Genomic DNA, 21,529 nt, shown 5'->3' with positions numbered 1-21,529 from the left:
GTCCAAATGTTTTATTTCTCACACAACTCTATGAATTAGAACAGTCACTTTATAGGTTAGAAAACTGAGGCACAGGAAGCTGAAGTGACCTTCCTCAGGTCACATTGATGGTAAGTTTTAAAATAAAATTTTGGGTCATCAGAGCTACTGGTTTTTCCACTATCCTCACAGGTAACTCTCCACTTGGAGTTGTGAAGAATATCAAAATGTTGTGATGTGAGCTATCAAAATATTAGGAAAGGTATTTACTCTTGTCCATCAGAGGACAGCATCTCATTGGTCAAATTTTACCAGCTTATTTATTTAGTGTCATAGAATAAGTTCGTTCAATATAGACAAAGACTGGTATTTTGGGCTTCTTGCCCAATCAGATTTAAATGTACTATTTAAAATGTCTACTTCAAAAACCAGTGTTGTACTTCATAGAGAAACACTGGAAGCATTCCTGCTAAAGTTTGGAGAAGAAAAAATATGCTTACTATTCCCACTATTATTTAACATATTTTATGGATATATGATTTTAAAATGTTTATTTTTATAAATATCTTCAAGTGCATATCATGATCAACAAGTTTTAGGAATCACTGGATTGAAACATGCTTTTCAAATCTACTTGCAAATTTTAAGTCTTGAACTATTGATCCCAGAATAACCCACTGAAAAGTCTTTACTAGTCCAGTTTTAAGAAAGTAAAGTATGTTTTCTGAGCATTTGGTTTGATACCTTCTTCTCTTTGGAAGAGTCCAGATACTTTATTCTGGTTGTTTCCTAGATGACATTGTTCCTTGTTTCTATTTCTGGCCCAGTATTTCTAGATTATGTTTTCCTTGGAGGGTCCATATACCTTGAACTGATGCATAGCAATCCAAATAAATCATTAAAAAAAAGGTTTATTATTAAAGGATGGTCACATTAAATAATGTTTGTTTGCTCTGTCTTGTTCCCTTTGTTCTTGAAACTCTTTAGATAGTAGAGTGCTTTTCACCTTAAATCTCATATTGATGACTCTGGGTATGCCAGCCTCGATATCATTTTTTTAATGGGTCCAAATCCGTTTGGTGTTTTGGAGATATCTCATTCTCCAAGGTCATTATGTTATAAATGTAGCTGATGATATAGGATATGGAGGATATAGGATATGATATAGGATATCATGGAGGATGTCTCATCCTCCTGTCTGAGTTCACCATTGACCTTGAACCAGAGCTTCAGGTTGTGAGGTTCAGGGATCTTTTCTTTTGCCAAAAGCGCTTAGCTAGAATCCAGGGCAGCCCTTTTTCTTGTAATCATCCTGCATATCCTTGGCCATCATGTCTAGGCACAGGGCATAGCTGGCCATGTAGTGAGCAGACATAGCCTCCAGGACAGTGCAACAGTGCTTGCCTATTACTGCACCATTTGAGCTCCTAGAGCTGGTTGCGATTATAAGTGGGCATGAGGATGGCCAACACTTGGGGCATAGTTGGTATACGGCTTCAGAAAGAGGACAGGCTTGCTTGTCAATCAAAATAGATCCAGAGACATGGAAGTAGGGAACAGACGGACAAACCTCAGAGGGAAGTGGGGTAGGGGAGTTTGGGAAAGGATAAACCAAAGAATTTATATGCATATATGCACAACCAATGGACACAGTTTGGGGAAAGCAGGAGGAGGGTGAGAGCAGGGAGGAGGGGGTCAATAGGGGGGAGAAGGGGGTAACATCTGTAATACTTTCAACAATAAAAAAATTCTATTCATAAATAATAAAACTGTTTTATACCTGAAAACCAAGAATAAAATGAAGAAATAAGACAAACATTTAAGAAAGTTCAGTATGTTATCAAGATAAATAAATTCAGTAAAGTAGCACATTACAAAGTAAATGTCTAGGAATCAGTTGTATATTTATACACCAGTAAAGAACTATCAGAAAAGGAAACTAAGAAAACAATCCCATTTAAAATTGGATGAGAAAAATAAAATACCTAGGAATGAACTGAACCAAGGAGGTAAAAGACCTGTACTTGAAGATTATAAGACACTGAAGAAAGAAATGGAAGAAGATACAAATAAATGGATGTATACACCATGCTCATGGATAGGAAGAATTAACATTGTTAAAAGTCCATACTACCCAAAGCAACCTATAGATTAAGTGTCATTCCTGTGAAAATACCAGTGGTGTATTTTACAGAACTAGAACAAATAATCCAAAATTATATATGGAGCCACAGAAGACTCTAAATAGCCAAAGCAATCTTGAGAAAGAAAAACAAAGTTGGAGGTATCATGCTACCTGATATCAATTTATACTACAAGGCCATAGTAATCAAAGCAGCATGGTACTGGCATAAAAACAGATATATATAGATCAATGGAACAGAATGAAAATCACAGAAATAAACTTATGTCTACATGATCAATTAATTTTGACAAAAGAGGCAAGAATATATAATGGGGTAAAGACAGTCTATTCAATAAATGGTGTTGGAAAAACTGGACAGATACTTGCAAAAAAATAAAAAAAAACTAGAACAAATTTTTATACCATATACAAGAATAAACTCAAAATGAATTAAAGACTTAAATGTAAGACTTGATACCATAAAAATCCTGGAAGAAAACATAGATAAAAAAAAAATGTTGGATTTCTTTTAATAATATTGTTTCTAATATATCTCCTTGGAAAAGGGAAACAAAATAAAAAATAAACAAATGGGACTACTTAAATCAAAAAATGTTTTTGCACAGCAAAGGTAATCATCAACAAAATGAAAAGATAATCTACTGAATAGAAAAATATATTCACCAATGATACATCTGATAATGGGTTAATATCCAAAATTTATTTAAAAACTTATACAACTCAACACTAAAAAACAAATAAATAATCCAATTAAAATGGGCAAAGGACTTAATTAGACATGTCTCTAAAGAGGACATACAGATGGCCTATAGACATATGAAAAGATTCTCAAGGTCACTAATCATCAAAGAAATGCAAATTAAAACACATTGAGATATAACCTCACACATGTCAGGAATGGCTATCATCAATAATTCAATGAATAGCAAGTGTTGGAGCAGTAACACGAAAGATGCCAGGAACATAATGGGAGGAATTAAATTGTCTGGCTTTAGGACCAGGGCTGGAGAAGCAGTTTTTACTAGACAGAAGTGCTAGCAGAAGCCATTGAATCTATGCTGAGCCCACCACCACAGAACCAGCAGGTGGGTGCTATATCTAAATCTCCATCTACCTGGCTAACACTGTTTACTCTGCCCTGATGATTCCCTGAGACCCTGTGCCACCCAAATGGCAGGCCCACCCAAGCCTTTTCAGTGGCTTTTCCATAAAAATGGCCTCTCTTGGCTCATGCTTTGGACTTTCCTAAAACCTCTTAAACAAGTAGCACATGGCCACTGTGTATGGCATATTCCTTTCTAACTGGTCCCAGGTCTGACACTAGCTGCATCCAGCTTTGATTAGCCACTTGGCCTTTCCCAGGCACATCAAGCCCCACACAAGAAGCAGCCATCTGAAGATCACTCTGTATGGCTTTTGCAGGTTAGCCCCAGGCAAGGCACAGGTGATGACTGAACTTGCACCTCCTGGGAGGCCCCAGAGGCAGTGCACCTGGTGGTCAGCTTCAGACCATGTTGGATGAAAACCCAACCACTTTCACAAGCGACACATTGAAGGGAAAGATTCAGTGGGCAACAAAAAACACGCTGAAAGGAGTCCTGTTCCATGGGGTTGGCCTCTGCACAGCAGCACTTTTGTTGTGGTCAAAGCCAGTCCTCACAAATAATCAGCCTGAGTGTCAAACCCTCCCAATGATGTGCCCACAGCAATCAAGCATCAACTACAGCAGGACAGTGCCATAGCTTCTATAGGGGGCACACTTGAAGTACTCAGCTCAGGCATATACCTGGGATGCAGATTCTACCACTGGCCCTGTTTGGGGCATGCGTGGAATGCAATCAATTGATGTGTCTCTCTCACATCAATGTTTCTCTCTCCCTCTTGGTCCCTTCTTCCCTTCACTCTTTCTAAAAATTAATGGAAAAAATATCCTCAGGTGAGGATTAACAACAACAACAACAACAACAAAAAAGAACTTCCCAGACAATAAAAAACTAAGAGTTCATCACTACCACAGCAGTATTACAAAAACACTAAAGGGTCTTCTCTATGAAGAAAAAGAGCCTAGCCGGTGTGGCTCAGTGGTTGAGTGTCGACCCATGCATCAAGAGGTCCTGAGTTCAATTCTTGGTCAGGTCAAATGTCCAGGTTGTGGACAGAACCCCTAGTAGGGGGCATGCAGGAGGCAGCCAATTAATATTCTTTCTCATCTATGTTTCTATCTCTCTCTCCCACTCCCTTCTTCTCTCACTAAAATCAATATAGAAAAAATCTTTTTAAAGAAAATATGTGAATAATAAAATAACAATAAACATATTTATTGACAATTATTTTATTTTATTTTTTAATTATTTAAATTATTTTTGTTACACATGTTTCTTATTTTCCCCCCACTGATTCCTCCCTACCCCTCTCTCCCTGCCCTGTCCCCAGCTTTGTTGTCCATTCAACAATTATTTTAAATGAAAATGGATTAAATATTTCAGTCAAAGACATACAATAACTAAATAGATAACAAAACAAAGATCCAGAAAAATGGCGGCAGAGTGAACGGAAGCTACACAGACCGTCTACCAGAACCAAACTGGAATTACAACTATAACACAGACAAATTGATGGGAAAAAGCAACCGAAAAGCAGCTTGCGAGGACCATATAACCAGGGACACTGACTCGATCATGGTAGGCTTGTGAGGGCGTGAGACGGGGACTGGGAGCCCACGGTCAGCAGCTCGGCAATGGCCTTAGCTGGGAGCGGCGCCCTCAGGTTACTCTCCCAAGCGGCCCCACAGCACAGAGCCGGGACAGAGGCAAAAACAGCCACAGACACTCACCTTGGGATCAGGCAGAGGGAGGGCAGACTGGACTGGAACTATGTCGGGACACTCGGGGTTTGGAGGGCGCTCAGAGCTTTGGCTGAGTGAGCCATGCAGGACGGTGGCAACATTGCTCCTTCACAGGGCTCTGAGGAGAGGCAGCAGCCCCTCCCTTGGAGATCCAACCCCACCCTGTGGGCCATTGGAGTGTTAATTGAGGCTCATTAACAACCAGCATCTGCCCCACCCTTGGGAAATCCCCTTGTGCTGAGCGTTTGAGGAAGTTTTTCAATCAACTGACAACCCAAATATCATCAAGTAACCTGCACTGCTAGCCTCCAGGCAAAAACCTTTCCTGGGCTGGCAACTTTAAACAGGAGAGGAAGACTTGACAGTAGTGTTTAACATGGGTCCTCCCTCGCTCATCTAAACACAGGAGAGGGAGCCACAAACAGCAGAACAGCAACACCCACAGGGAGAACTTGACAGGCTCCAAAGCCCACAGTGATAGCCAAAATGGTGAAACACAGAAACAGAAGCCAAATGAAAGAGCAAGACACCTCCACCGAAGATGAGATCAATGTGGTGCAATTAGGCATGTTAACAGAGCTAGAATTCAAAGACATGATATTGAGGAAGCTGAACAGCATGAGTAAGGACATAGAGACACTGAAAATAAGCCAATTGGAAATTAAAGACCATCAAAAGAGATAAACAATGACATATTAGAAATGAAAAACACATTGGAAGGTTTAAAAAGAAGAGTAGAGGAAACTGAGGACCGGATCAGTGAATTAGAAGACAGGGTAGAAAAAATCAACCAATCAGAAAACCAAAAGGAAAAAACGATTAAAAAACAGGAAGACAGCTTAAGAGAACTATGGGACAACTGGAAACGTAATAATATTTGCATCATAGGAGTCCCCGAAGAAGAAGAAAAGGAGCAAGGGATAGAGAATATATTCAAAAAAATAGTGAGAGAAAACTTCCCTAATTTGGTGAAGGAAGAAGGCATTCAAGTTCAAGAAGCACAGAGAACCCCAGGTAAGAAGAACCCAAACAGGCCCACACCAAGACACATAGTAATTAAAATGCCACAAATTAAAGACAAAGAGAGAATCCTAAAAGCAGCAAGAGATAAGCAACAGGTTACCTACAAAGGAAAACCCATAAGGCTCTCAGCTGACTTCTCACAAGAAACACTACAGGCCAGAAGGGAATGGCATGAAGTAATCAAGGTCATGAAAAACAAGAATCTGAATCTAAGACTACTCTACCCAGCAAGGCTATCATTCAAAATAGAAGGTGAAATAAAGAGATTCCCAGACAAAAAAAAAAAAAGCTAAGGGAATACATTAGCACCAAACTAGCATTGCAAGAAATGTTAAAAGGACTGCTGTAATTAGCAGTAGAAATGGAAAGAAAAATAGAACCAAACTAAAAAAAAATTGCAATAAATAAGTACATATCAATAATCACCTTAAATGTAAATGGATTGAATGCTCCCATAAAAAGACACAGAGTAGCTGATTGGATAAGAAAGCAAGACTCATCTATATGTTATTTACAAGAGACCCACCTCACAACAAGACTCACATAGGTCGAAAGTGAAGGGATGGAAAAAAACTTTCCAAGCAAATGGAAAGCAAAAAAAAAGCTGGGGTAGCAATTCTCATATCTGATAAAATAGATTTCAAAATGAAGACCATAAGTAGAGACAAAGACGGCAACTACATAATATTGAAAGGATCTATCCAACAGGAAGATATAACCTTGATAAACATATATGCACCAAATACAGGAGCACCAAACTATATTAAAAATCAGCTGGAGGACTTCCAAGGAGAAATCGACAACAATACAATCATAGCAGGGGACTTCAACACCCCGTTGACAGCACTGGATAGATCCTCTAGGCAAAAAAATTAGCAAGGAAACAGAGACTCTAAATGAAGCACTAGACAAAATGGATTTAATAGATATCTACAGAGAATTACACCCAAAACTACAGACTACACATTCTCAAGTGCACATGGGACATTCTCAAAGATAGACCACATGATAGGACACAACTAAACCTCTACAAGTTCAAGAAGATTGAAATCATATCAAGCATCTTCTCAGATCACAATGGCATGAAATTAGAAATCAATTGCAAGAAGAACATGCAAAGAATTTTCAACACATGGAGGCTAAATTGCATGTTATTAAACAATAAGTAGGTCACCGAGGACATCAAGGAAAAAATTAAAACTTCCTGGAAACCAATGAAAATGAACACACAACAACACAAAATCTATGGGATGCAGCGAAAGCAGTTCTGAGAGGGAAGTTCATAGCACTACAGGCCTACCTCAAGAAACAAGAAAAATTTCTAATTGACTGTCTAACCTTAAAGAATTAGAAAGCAAACAAAAAGAAAACCCCAAAGCAAGTAGAAGGATGCAAATAGTAAAGATTAGAGCAGAAATAAATGACATAGAGACCAAAAAAAAAAAAAAAACAATTCAAAGGATCAATGAAACAAAGAGCTGGTTTTTCAAAAAGATAAACAAGATTGATGGACCCTTAGCTGGACTCGCTAAGAAACAAAGAGAGGGAATCCAAATACGCAAAATAAGAAATGAAAGAGGACAAGTAACAACCAACACCACGGAAATACAAAATATTGTTAACAACTACTATGAACAACTATATGGCAACAAATTCGAAAATCTAAGCGAAATGGACAAATTTCTACAAACACACAGTCTCCCAAAACTGGACCGGGAAGAGATACAAAACTTGAACAGACCAATAACAACTAAAGAAATTGAAGAGATAATCAAGACTCTCCCAGCAAACAAAAGCTCAGGCCCAGATGGTTTCACGGGGGAGTTTTACCGAACATTCAAAAAAGAACTAACACCCATTCTGCTCAAACTATTTCAAAAAATTCAAGAAGAAGGAAGACTTCCAAAGTCATTTTATGAAGCCAGCATAATTCTAATTCCAAAACCAGAAAAAGACACTACAAAGAAAGAAAACTACAGGCCAATATCCCTGATGAACATAGACGCCAAAATCCAGAACAAAATATTAACAAATCGGATCCAGAAATACATCAAAAAACTTATTCACCATGACCAAGTGGGATTCATTCCAGGGATGCAAGGCTGGTACAATATTCGCAAATCAATAAATGTGATACACCACATAAATAAGATGAAGAATACAAACCACATGATCATATCAATAGATGCTGAAAAAGCATTTGACAAAAGCCAGCATCCATTGCTGATAAAAAGGCTCAGCAATGTGGGATTAGAGGGATCATATCTCGACATAATAAAGGCCATATATGAAAGACCTACAGCTAACATCATACTCACTGGACAGAAACTAAAAACATTTCCATTAAGAACAGGAACAAAGGGATGTCCACTTTTGCCACTCTTATTTAACATTGTATTGGAAGTCTTAGCAACAGCAATCAGACATGAAGAAAAAATAAAAGGGATCCAAATTGGAAAGGAGGAAGTGAAACTGTCATTATTTGCAGATGACATGATATTGTACATAGAAAACCCTAAAGACTCCATCAAAAATCTACTAGACTTAATAAATGATTTGGCAAAGCAGCAGGATACAAAATTAACGCCAAGACATTGACAGCATTCTTGTACACCAATGATGAACTCACAGAAAGAGAAACTGAAAAAACATTCCCATTTACAATCACGCCAACAAAAATTTAAGATACCTAGGAATAAACTTAACCATAGAAGTAAAGCACCTATTTGCAGAAAACTACAGGTCATTGAAAAAAGAAATAGAGGAAGATATAAAAAAGTGAAGCACATACCCTGTTCATGGATGGAAGAATTAACATCATTAAAATGTCCATACTACCCAAAGCAATCTATAGATTCAGTGCAATCCCCATGAAAATACCAACGACATATTTCATACAACAGGAACAAATACTTCAAAAGTTTATATGGAACCAAAAAAGACCCCGAATAGCCACAGCAATCTTGAAAAAGAAGGACAAAGTAGGTGGGATCACAATTCCAAATATCAGGTTATACTACAAAGCGAAGGTAACCAAAACAGCCTGGTACTGGCACAAGAACAGGCATATAGACCAGTGGAACAGAACTGAAATCCCAGAAATGGACCCAAGGCAATATGCTCAATTAATATTTGACAAAGGTGGCAAGAGTATACAGTGGACTAAAGACAGCCTCATTAATAAATGGTGTTGGGAAAATTGGACAGCTACATGCAAAAAAATGAAACTAGACCATCAGCTTACACCATACACAAAAATAAACTCAAAATGGATAAAAGACTTAAATGTGACTCATGAATCCATAAAAATTCTATAAGAAAATGTAGGTAACAAAATTTCGGACATCATACGGAGCAGAATTTTCACTGATACATCATCTAAGGCAACAGAAAGAAAGAAAAATATGAATACATAGGACTACATCAAACTAAAAATCTTCTGCACCGCAAAAGAAACAATCATCAAAATAGAAAGGCAACCCACTGTATGGGAGAACATCATTGCCAATGATGTATCAGATAAGGGGTTAATTTCCAATATATATAGAGTGCTCATACAACTCAACAAAAGGAAGACAAAGAACCCAATTAAAAAATGGGCAGAGGAGCTGAATAGACACCTCTCCAAAGAGGGCATACAAGAGACATATGAAGAAATGCTCAACATCACTAATCATCAGAGAGATGCAAATTAAAACAATAATGAAGTATCCCCTCACACCTAGTGTTGGCGAGGGTGTGGAGAAAAGTGGACTCTAGTCCACTGCTGGTGGGAATGCAGACTGGTGCAGCCACTATGGAAAACAATATGGTGTTACCTCAAAAAATTAAATATTGAACTTCCATTTGACCCAGTGATCCCACTTCTAGGAATATACTGTAAGAAGCATGAAGCACCAATCAGAAAGAATATATGTACCCCCATGTTCATAGCAGCACTATTTACAATAGCTAAGATCTGGAAACAGCCCAAGTGTTCGTCAGTAGACGAATGGATAAAAAAGCAGTGGTACATATACACAATGGAGTACTATGCAGCAGTGAGAAAGAAAGATCTCTTATCCTTTGAGACGATATAGAGGGACCTGGAAAGTATTATCCTAAGTGAAATAATCCAAGCAGAAAAAGACAAATACCACATGATCTCACTTACATATGGAATATAATGAACATAACAGTCTGAGGAATATGGTATACCCAGAAACATGGCAGTAGAGCACAGACTGATCCCTCAGAAGAGGGGATGGGGGGGGATTGGGAAGAGATAAACCCCAGAACTTATATGCATGTATGCATGACCAATGGACATGAACAACTAAGCCAGGGACAGGGCAGGGGTGGGGTGGGGAGGGGGGTGCCAATGGGGTAAAAAAGGTGAAATATCTGTAAATAAAAATAAATAAAAATTAAAAAAAAAACGAGACACATACATCTGCTGTCTATATTAGACTCATTTTATTTTTTTAATTTAATTGATTCATTTATTTTTGTTACAGATGTTTTTTCCTTGTCCACCACTTATTCCCCCCTTCCACTTTCTTTCCACCCTCTACCAAGCTTTGTTGTCAATGCTTGTTGTTCATGCATACATGCATATAAGTTCTGGGGTTTATCTTTGCCCCCCTATGCCCTCTTCTCGGGATAGTCAGTCTGTACCCCACTTCCACATCTTTGGGGCTACCTAATTCCTCAGATTGTTATGTTCATTATACTTCACAAATAAGTGAAATCATATGATCCTTGTCTTTCTCTGTTTCGCTTAGGATGACACTTGCCAGGTCCTTCCATGTCGTCTGAAAGTATAAGACATCTTTCTTTCTAACAGCTTCTTAGTACTCCATTGTGTATATGTAGCACAGCTTTTTTAGTCATTGGTCTACTGATGGACATTTGGGCTCTTTCCAAATCTTAGCTATTGTAAATAGTGCTGCTATGAACATGGGGGTACATATATTCATTCTGATTGGTGTTTCAGGCTTCTTAGGGTATATTCCTAGAAGTGGGATCACTGGGTCAAATGGAAGTACAATATTTAATTTTTTGAGGTAACACCATTTTGTTTTCCATAGTGGCTGCACCAGTCTGCAATCCCACCAGCAGTGTACTAGAGTCCCCTATTCTCCACATTCTCGCCAACACTTGTGTGATGATTTGTTGATGGTGGCCAGTATGACAGATGTGAGGTGATACCTCATTGTTGTTTTAATTTGTATCTCTGTGATGATTACTGATGTAAGAATGCCATCGATTTCTTGATCTTACTTTTTTATCCTGCATCTTTGCCAAATACATTTATTAAGTCTAGTAAATTTTTGATGGAGTGTTTGGGGTTTTCTACATATAGTATCATGTCATCTGCGAATGATGACAGTTTCACTTCCTCCTTTCCAAAGTGGATCCCTTATATTCTTTCTTCCTGTCTGATTGCTGTGGCTAAGACATCCAGTACTATGTTAAATAAGAGTGGCAAAAGTGGACATCCCTGTCTTGTTCCTGTTCTTAAGAAAAATGCTTTTATTTTTTGCCACCTGGACCTGGGCGTTTGTTTACTGGGACAGTCTTGATTATATCTTCAATTTCTTCTGTTGTTATTGGTCTGTTCAAGTTTTCTATCTCTTTTCGGTTCAGTTTTGGAAGACTATGTGTTTTTAGAAATTTGTCTATTTTGCTTAGATTGTCTAATTTGGTGCCATATAGTTGTTCATAGTAGATGTTAACAATCTTTTGTATTTCTGTGGTGTAAGTTGTTACTTCTCCTCTTTCATTTCTAATTTTGTGTATTTGGGTTCTCTCTCATTGTTTCTTTGTGAGTCTAGTGTTAGTGAGTCTAGTGCAGGGTCAATCAATTTTGTTTATTTTTTCGAAAAACCAGCTCTTTGTTTCATTGATCCTTTGAATTTTTTTTTTTAAATCCACGTCATTTATTTCTGCTCTGATCTTTACTGTTTCCTTTCTTATACTTGCTTTGTGGTTTTCTTTCTGTTTGCTCTCTAGTTCTTTAAGTTGTGAGGTTAGATAGTCTATTAGAGATTTTTCTTGCTTCTTGAGGTAGGCCTGTAGTGCTATGAAATTCCCTCTCAGAACTGCTTTTGCTGTATCCCTAGGTTTTGTGTTAATTTTCATTGGATTCCAGGAAGTTTTTATTTCTTCCTTGATCTCCTCCCTGACACATTAGTTGTTTAATAACATAGTATTTAGCTTCCATGTGTTCAAATGTCTTTGCATGTTCTTGTTGCAATTGATTTCTAGTTTCATGCCATTGTGATCTGAGAAGATGCTTGATATAATTTCAATCATCTTAAATTTGTAGAGACTTAGTTTGTGTCCTAACATGTGGTCTATCTTTGAGAATGTCCCATGTGCACTTGAGAATAATGTGAATTCTGTAGTTTTGGGGAGTAATTGTCTGTAGATATCTAATAAATCCATTTGGTCTAGTGCTTCATTTAGAGTCTCTATTTCCTTCCTACTTTTTTGTCTATAGGATCTATCCAGTGAGGTCAGCGGGGTGTTGAAGTCCCCTGCTATAATTGTATTGCTAAGGAAATTGAAGAGGTAATCAAGACTCTCCCACCAAAAAAAAAAAAAAAAAAAAAAAAAAAAAAAAAGCCCATGCCCAGATAGCTTCATGGGGGAGTTTTACTGAACATTCAAAAAAGAACTAACACCCATTCTCCTCAAACTATTTCAAAATATTCAAGAAGAAGGACAACTTGCAAACTCATTCTATGAGGCCAGCATAATTCTAATTCCAAAACCAAAAAAGACACCACAAAGAAAGAAACTACAGGCCAATATCTCTGATGAACATAGCCTCCAAAATCCTGAACAAAATACTAGCCAATTGGATCCAGCAATACATCAAAAAAATTATTCACCATGACCAAGTGGGAATCATTCCAGGGATGCAAGGCTGGTACAATATTCGCAAATCAATAAATGTGATACACCACATAAACAAAATGAAGAGTAAAAACCACATGATCATATCAATAGATGCTGAAAAAGTATTCTACAAAAGCCCGCATCAATTTCTGATAAAAACAGTCAGCAATGTGGAGATAGAGAGATCATATCTCGACATAATTAGGGCCATATATGCAAGACCTACAGCCAACATCATACTCAGTGGGCAGAACTAAAATCATTTCCCTTAAGAACAGGAACAAGACAAAGATGTCTACTTTTTCCACTCTAATTTAACATAGCCACAGCAATCAGACATGAAGAAAAAATAAAAGGGATCCAAATTGGAAAGGAGGAAGTGAAACTGTCATTATGTTCAGATGATATGATATTATACACAAAAAACCCTAAGGATTCCATCAAAAATCTACTAGACTTAATAAATGTATTTGGCAAAGTAGCAGTATACAAAATTAATGTCAAGAAATCAATGGCATTGGTATACACCAATGATTAACTCACAGAAAGACAAACTAAAAAAAAGTCCCATTTACCATCATTCCAATAAAATTAAGATACCTAGGAATAAAGTTAACTAAAGAAGTAAAGGACCTAATTGCAGAAAACTACAGGACGTTGAAAAAAAAATATATAGCAATATATAAAAAAGTGGAAGCACATACCTTTTTCATGGATTGGAAGAATTACCATCATTAAAATGTCCATACTACTCAAAGCAATCTATGGATTCAATGCTATCCCCATCAAAATACCAACGACATATTTCACAGAACTAGAACAAATACTTCAAAAGTTCATAAGGAACCACAATGTTTCCGAATAGCCATAGAAATTTTGAAAAAGAATGACATAGTAGGTGGGATCACTTTACCAGATATCAGGTTATACTACAAAGCCACTGTAATCAAAACAGCCTGGTACTGGCACAAGATCAGGCATATAGACCAGTGGAACAGAACAGAGAACCTAGAATTGGACCCAAGGCTATATGCTGAATTAATATTTGACAAGGGTGGCAAGAGCATACAATGGAGTAAAGACAGCCTCTTTAATAAATGGTGTGAAAATTGGACAGCTACATGCAAAAAAAATTAAACTAGACCAGCAACCTACACTGTACACAAAATAAACTCAAAATGGATAAAGATTTAAATGTGACCCATGAATCCATATAAATTCTAGAAGAAAATGTAGGGATCAAAATTTTGGACATTGTTTGCAGCAGAATTTTCACTGATACATCACCTAAGGCAACAGAAACAAAGAAAAAAATGAACACATGTGACTACATCAAAGTCAAAAGCTTCTTGACAGCAAAAAAAATAATCATCAAAATGAAAAGTCAACCCACTGCATGGGAGACCATCATTTCCAATGATACATAAGATAAGGGGTTAATTTCCAAAATATATAGAGTACTCATACAAGTCAACAATAGGAAAACAAAGAACCCAATTAAAAAACGGGCAGAGGATCTGAATAGACACCTCTCCAAATAGGACATACAAATGGCCAAGGGACATATGAAGAAATGCTCTACATCACTAATCATCAGAGAGATGAAAGTTAAAAAAACAATGAAGTATCCCCTCACACCTGTCAGAATGGCCGCCATCAACATATCATCAAACAACAAGTGTTGGCGAGGGTGTGGAGAAAAGGGGACTCTAGTCCATTGCTGGTGGGAATGCAGACTGGTGCAGCCACTATGGAAAACAATATGGTGTTACCTCAAAAAATTAAAAATTGAACTTCCATTTGACCCAGTGATCCCACTGCTGGGAATATACCCTAAGAAGCCTGAAACACCAATCAGGAAGAATATATGTACCCCCATGTTCATAGCAGCACTATTTACAATAGCTAAGATCTGAAAACAGCCCAAGTGTCCCTCAGTAGACGAATGGATAAAAAAGCAGCGGTCCATATACACAATGGAGTGCTATGCAGCTCTAAGAACAAACGATCTCTTATCCTTTCAGACGACATGGAGGGGTCTGGAAAGTATTATCCTAAGTGAAATAAGCCAAGCAGGAAAAGACAAATACCACATGATCTCACTTATATACGGAATAGAATAAACCTAATAGTCTGAGGAATAGGGTAGACCTAGAAACATGGAAGTCGGGTACTGACTGATAACCCTCAGAAGAGTGGGCAGTGAGGGTGGGAAGAGATAAACTACAGAACTTATATGTATGTATGCGTAACCAATGGACATAGACATCAAAGCCGGGGACAGGGCAGGAGAGATGGGGAGGAGGGTGCCAAGGGGGTCAAAAAGGTAATACATGTGTAACAAAAATAAAATAAAATAAACAAAAAAAACAATAACTAAAAGAACAACTCACTCAGGTTCTCAGCCTAAGGGGATTTTTCGAGTGTGGGGCAGATACTGGTTGTAAAGGGGCCTTAATTTGCATTTCATGGGCCTGGGTGGGGTTGAATCTCCTAGAGAGGGGCCAGTGCCTCTCCCCATAGACCTGGGAAGGAGTAAGATGACCACAGTCCTACATGGCTGCAACTCAACAGAAGCTCTGAGTGCCCTCAAAATCCCGAGTGTCTCCACACAGTTTCAGTCCAGTCTGTCCTCCCTCTGCTGGGCCCCAAGGTAAGTGGCTGTGCTATTTTAGCATCTGTCCCTGCTCTGCGCTGTGGAGCTGCTTGGGAGTTTATCTGGAGGGCGCTGCTCACAGCTAAGTCCACTGCTCCCTGTGGTCTCCCAGCCCCTCTCTCGCACCTTCGCAATCCTACCAGGATAGATCAGTTTCCCTGGTTATATGGTCCTCTAAGCTGATTTTCTGTTGCTTTTTCCTGACAATTTGTCTTTATTTATTTATTTTCTTAATTCCAGTTTGGTCCTGGGAGATGGTCTGTGTAGATTCCATTCACTCTACCACCATTTTTGAAACCTCCTATTAGATTCATTTTAGATGTAAAGATATACACAGACTGAAAGTAAATGGAAGAGAAAATATATTTCATGAAAATGGAAACAAAACAAAACAATAAAGCTGGGGTAACAATACTTATATTAAACAAAATGGACTTTTAAACAAAAACTACAACAAAAGACAAAAACTCCCAAACCACTCTGGCTTTTCATTCAAAGAATCCCCAAACACAAAATCAAAAAGACATATACATTGATATGTTTATTTTAGCATTATTTACAATAGCCAAGATATGAAAGTAACCTAACTGTCCATCAATAGATGAATGGATAAAGAAGAAGTGGTGCATATATACAATGGAATATGATTCAGCCTTAAAAAAAAAAAGAAATCTAGCCATCTGCAACAACATGGATGGATATAGAGAGCATTATGTTTAATGAAATAAATCCAACAGAAAAGACAAATGTCAGATGATTTTATTTATATGTGGAGTCAAATAACAGAATAACTGAACAAGCAGAAGAGAAACAGACTCATAGATACAGAGAACATTTTGGTGGTTACTAGATAGGAAAGGTGTTGAGGGGGGATTGGTGAAAAAAGTGAAGAGATTTAGAAGTATAAATTAATAGTTATATAACAATCATGTGGATATAAAGTACAGCATAGGGAATATAGTCAACAATGCTATAATAACTATATGTCGTGTAAGATGGGTAAGGTATGGAAATGTGTAATCATGGGCTTGCACACCTGAAACTAATATAATATTGTACATCAACTATAATTTAAAAATAAAACATAAAACCTAATTTCAAAAATTGAATAAACTTCATATATGTAAACAGTTTCCAGTTAGAAGATGTAATAGTAGAAAAGATCTCTATTTTGAAAACAACAAAAAGATCATATACCTAGGAGTAAATGCATAAGAAATGCACAAAGCCTATATGAGGAATACTTTCAAACAGTTTGATGTTGAATACCTAAACCCATTTATCAATCCTGGTATCGTTAAAAACAACCAGGCATACATATACCTCCTGGTGTGATGTACTATAAAGTAAACAGCATCAACTAAGTAGTACCCTTCCCAAAACTTTTGAATGTAAATCTTACCAAGCATTTACAGCTATTTTTCATTTATAAGAAATATGAGGGGTAGAATAACAAATTAAATAAAAACACAATGAAGCAATCAGACAAATCCAAAACTTGGAATATTCCATTGGAAAATTAATCACATTTCTTTAGCAAATCAAAAGCATAAAAAGGGAGGAAGGATACCAAGGTAAGTTACAAGAGAACTAATAGATGTAACAACCAAATGCAATGTGTGGAACATGTTTGGAACCTGATTCAAACTAACTAACTGAAAAAAGAAACAAACAAACAAAAAAACTTAGAAAACTTTGGGGAAATTTGAATAAGAATTGGGTATTATATAATAAATAGAATGTGTTTGATTATTTTGTTAGTTTTTACAATGGTCTTGGGGTTGTAAAAGAAAATGTCCATATTTTTAAGAAGTGAATATTAAACATGTTAAGAGAGTGAGATGACATGATGTCTGAGATTTGCTATAAAATATACTACTTGGATGTAAAAAAGAGTGAAAATTATATTTTTTGCAATAGCACGGATAGAAAAAAAGAGTATTATGCTAAGTGAAATATGTCAGTCAGAGAAAAACAAGTACCATATGACTTTACCCATATGTGGGGTCAAATACATTCCCATTCTGAGGTACTGGGGGCTAAGACTTCAACATATTAATTATGGAAGAAAAAACTCATCTCATAACATAATTTAATCTAGATAATTGTATGGAAATTATTGCATTAAACCCTTTGGTTTGATGTATATTTGAAAATACATATTAAAAGAACATTTTAGAAAAGGACAGAAAAGTAGACTTGAACACAGGCTCCAAAACCCACTGAAATAGCCAAAATGGTCAAACAAAAAAAAATCATAAATGAAAGAACAAGATAATTCTGCAGAGAAATTAATGACATAGAATAAGGCAAGATAACAAAGGGAGAGTTCAGAGTAATAATCACGGGGAAGCTCAACAGCATGACTAAAGAGCTCAACAGCATGAGTAAAGATATAGAAACATTGAAACCACCTAATTGGGAATGAAGAATAACAACATGGAAGAAATAAAGAACACATTGGAAGGAATATCCAGCAGAGTAGCGGAAGCCAAGGCCTGAATAAATGAATTAGAAAACGGTGAAAAAATATCACCCAATCTGAAAACCAAAAAGAAAAAACAATTAAAAAACAGGAAGACAGCCTAAGAAAATTGTTGGTCAATATAAAATGTAAAAATAGCCACATCATAATTGTGCCAGAAAAAGAATATAAGCAAGGTTTACAGAATATATTTGAAGAAATAGTGACAAAAAAACTTCCCTATACTGGTGAAGGAAAAAAAGGCATACAAGTCCAAGAAGCACAGAGAGTCCCAAGGAAGAAGAACCCAAAGAACCCCATAGCAAGACACACAATAATTAAAATGACAAAAATTAAAGATAAAGAGGTGGCAAGAGATAAGCAACAGGTTTCCTACAAAGGAACCCCCCCATAAGGCTATCAGCTGACTTTTCAACAGAAACACTACAGGACAGAAGGGAATGGCATGAAGTAATCAAGGTCATGAAAAACAAAAATCTGAATACAAGACTACTCTATCCAGCATGCTATCATTCAAAATAGAAGGTGAAATAAAGAGCTCCCTCCCCCCCAAAAAAGGCTAAGGGAATATATTAGCACCAAACCTACACTCCCAAGAAATGTTAAAAGGACTTCTGTGATGAGCAAAAGAAATAGGAAGAGAAACATAACCACAATAAACAAAATTGGCAGCAAAAAAGTACACATCAATAATAACTTTAAACATAAGTGGACTAAATGCTATGATCAAAAGATACCTATATATTTTACAAGAGATCCACCTCACAACAAAAGACTCACATAGGTTGAAAGTGAAGAGATGGAAAAGAATATTCCCAAAAAAAAAAAAAAAAAAAAAAAAAACCAGAAAGAAAAAAAAAAAAAAAAGCTGGGGTAGCAATACTCATATCTGATAAAAAAATAGACTTCAAAATGAAGGCCATAAATAGAGACAAAGAAGGCCACTGAATAATATTAAAAAGATCTATCTAACAGGAGGATATAACCTTGGGAAAGATATATGCACCTAACATAGGAGCAAAAAAACACACTAAAAAACTTTTGGAGGAGTTCAAAGGACAAATAAAAAACAATACAATCATAGCAGGGGACGTCAACACCCCATTGGCAACACTGGATAGAGCCTCTAGATCAGTGGTTCTCAACCTGTGGGTCGTGACCCATTTAAGTGTCAAATGACCCTTTCACAGGGGTCTCCTAAGACATAACACTAGCAAAATTACAGTTATGAAATAGCAACAAAAATAATTTTATGGTTGGGGGTCACCTCAACATGACAAACTGTATTAAAAGGTTGTGGCATTAGAAAGGTTGAGAACCACTGCTCTAGACAAAAAATTAACAAAGAAACAGAGACTCTAAATGATGTACTAGATAAAATGGATTTAATAGATATCTACAAAGAATTACATTCCAAAACTGCAGAATTCACATTTTTTTCTCAAGTGCACATGGGTCATTCTCAAAGATACATGTTAGAACACAAACTAAGTGTCTACAAGTTCAAGAAGATTGAAATCATATCAAACATCTTCTCAGATCACAATGGCATGACAAGAAATTAATTGCAACAAAAACATTTAAAACATGGAGGTTAATAACATGTTAGTATACAACGAATGGTTAACCAAGTAGATCAAGTAAGAAATTTAAAATTTTCTGGAAACCAATGAAAATGAACACACAACACAAAATCTATGGGATGCAGTGATCCTGAGAGGGAAGTTCATAGCACTACAGGCCTATGTCAAAAAGAAAAGGAAAAATTTCGAATTGACTTTCTAACCCTACAACTTAAGTATCTAGAAATTAACAAAAAAGAAAAACCCAGAGCAAGTAGAAATAAAGAAATAGTGAAAGTCAGAGCAGAAATAAACAACATACAAAAAAAGAAGCAATTCAGAGATCAATGAAACAAAGAGCTGGTTCTTTGAAAAGATAAATGAGATTGATGGACGCTTAGCTAGACTCACCAAGAAACAAAAAGAAAGGACCCAAATAAACAAATCAGAAACAAAAGAGGAAAGTAACACCACCGCAGAAATAAAATGAATCATTAAAAAATATTATGAAAAATTATACTCCAACAAATTGGACAATTTATGTGAAATGGACAAATTTCTAGAAACACAGTCTCTCGAAATTGAACTGGAAAGAGAGAAAACTTGAACAGACCAATGACAACCAAGAAAATTGAAGATGTAATCATGAAACTCCCAGGAAACTAAAGCTCAAGCCCACGGGGCTTCATGGGGAAGTTTACCAAACATTCAAAGAAGATCCAACACCCATTTTTCTCAAACTATTCCAAAAACAAAAAAACAAAAAACAAAAAAAAACAAGAAGAAGGAAGACTTCCAAACTCATTTCATGAGGGAAGCATGATTTTAATTCCAAAACAAGATAAAGACTCTACAAAAAAAGAAAATTACAACCCAATATCCTTGACAAACATAGATGCCAAAATCCTTAACAAAACATTAGCAAATTGGATGCAGCAATACATTAAAAATATTATTTACCATGACCAAGTGGGATTCATCCCAGGGATGCAAGGCTGATTCAATACAGTCAGCCCTCATTTATCCCTGTTAATCAGTTCCAGACTCCACCTTGATAAATGAATTTCCACGAAGTAGGATTTTTATTTATAAATCAAATATTTTTGCAGTAAGAGCATGGAAAACCTATTTACAACATTCTAAAGACATTTTTAAACATTATTGGAGCCCTCTAGTCATGAAATAACACCCTTTAGTCACCATTACACTTGTTCTACCCAATATATTAGATGAAATAAGAGAAAATAAGACATATTAGACATTACAAATATCATATTATTATTGTACATTAAATTACACACACGCAGCTCTTACACACAATAAACCATTAACCTATAAAAATAGTGCAACTTGTTCGATGATGAAGTGATGAAGATGAAGAGATGTACTGCACAGCAAAGAAGAGCAAGGTTATTGCTCCTCTGAAGGCAGGACCTCAATAGGAGAGTCTTCAGGCAATGCAGTATCTTCAGCAGGAGCATCATCATCTTTTTCTGCTGAAGACGTACTAGGAGTAGGCAGTGGGTATCTGGGTGCATGGCTGAAGAACATGGTGATAGGCAGTTGCTGGCGCTGTCTTTTCAGTTGCGTGAGAAGGCTTTTGTAGGGTTCTATCACTCCATCAAGTGCATTCCAGAACCGCAATGCACGCATCATTCGTGGGTTCCATTTGCCAATCATGTCTTGTACTACCTTAATAGTTCTCATGACTTGTGAGAGATGCTCAAGTTCAACTTCCTCCTCCTGACCCCCAGTAACCTCTGGTTGCTCTTCCTCCTCCTCACTCACAGACTTAGTCATCTCCACCAGATCCTGGTCAGTTAAGGGATCCAAATGTGTCTCCAGCAGCTCATTCACATCATTGCGGGCCATATCCGTGAAAACTTCTCCTTCCAGCATTCGGGCTAACCTAACTGCCTTATCCAATGCTGAGTTGCTTATATCCTCT

At 36.9% G+C, this 21,529-nt stretch overlaps 1 pseudogene; it reads right to left on the bottom strand.

Moving 5' to 3' along the window:
• Positions 1-907: 907 nt before the first annotated feature.
• Positions 908-21,132, bottom strand: LOC118635335 (annotated as a pseudogene).
• Between the last annotated feature and the right edge of the window lie 397 nt (positions 21,133-21,529).

This window comes from Molossus molossus, unplaced genomic scaffold (assembly GCF_014108415.1).
Source record: "Molossus molossus isolate mMolMol1 unplaced genomic scaffold, mMolMol1.p scaffold_m16_p_2, whole genome shotgun sequence".
Classification (NCBI taxonomy): Eukaryota; Metazoa; Chordata; class Mammalia; order Chiroptera; family Molossidae; genus Molossus; species Molossus molossus.
The sequence above is the reverse complement of the archived record's forward strand: the minus strand, read 5'-3'. Positions and strand labels throughout refer to the sequence as shown.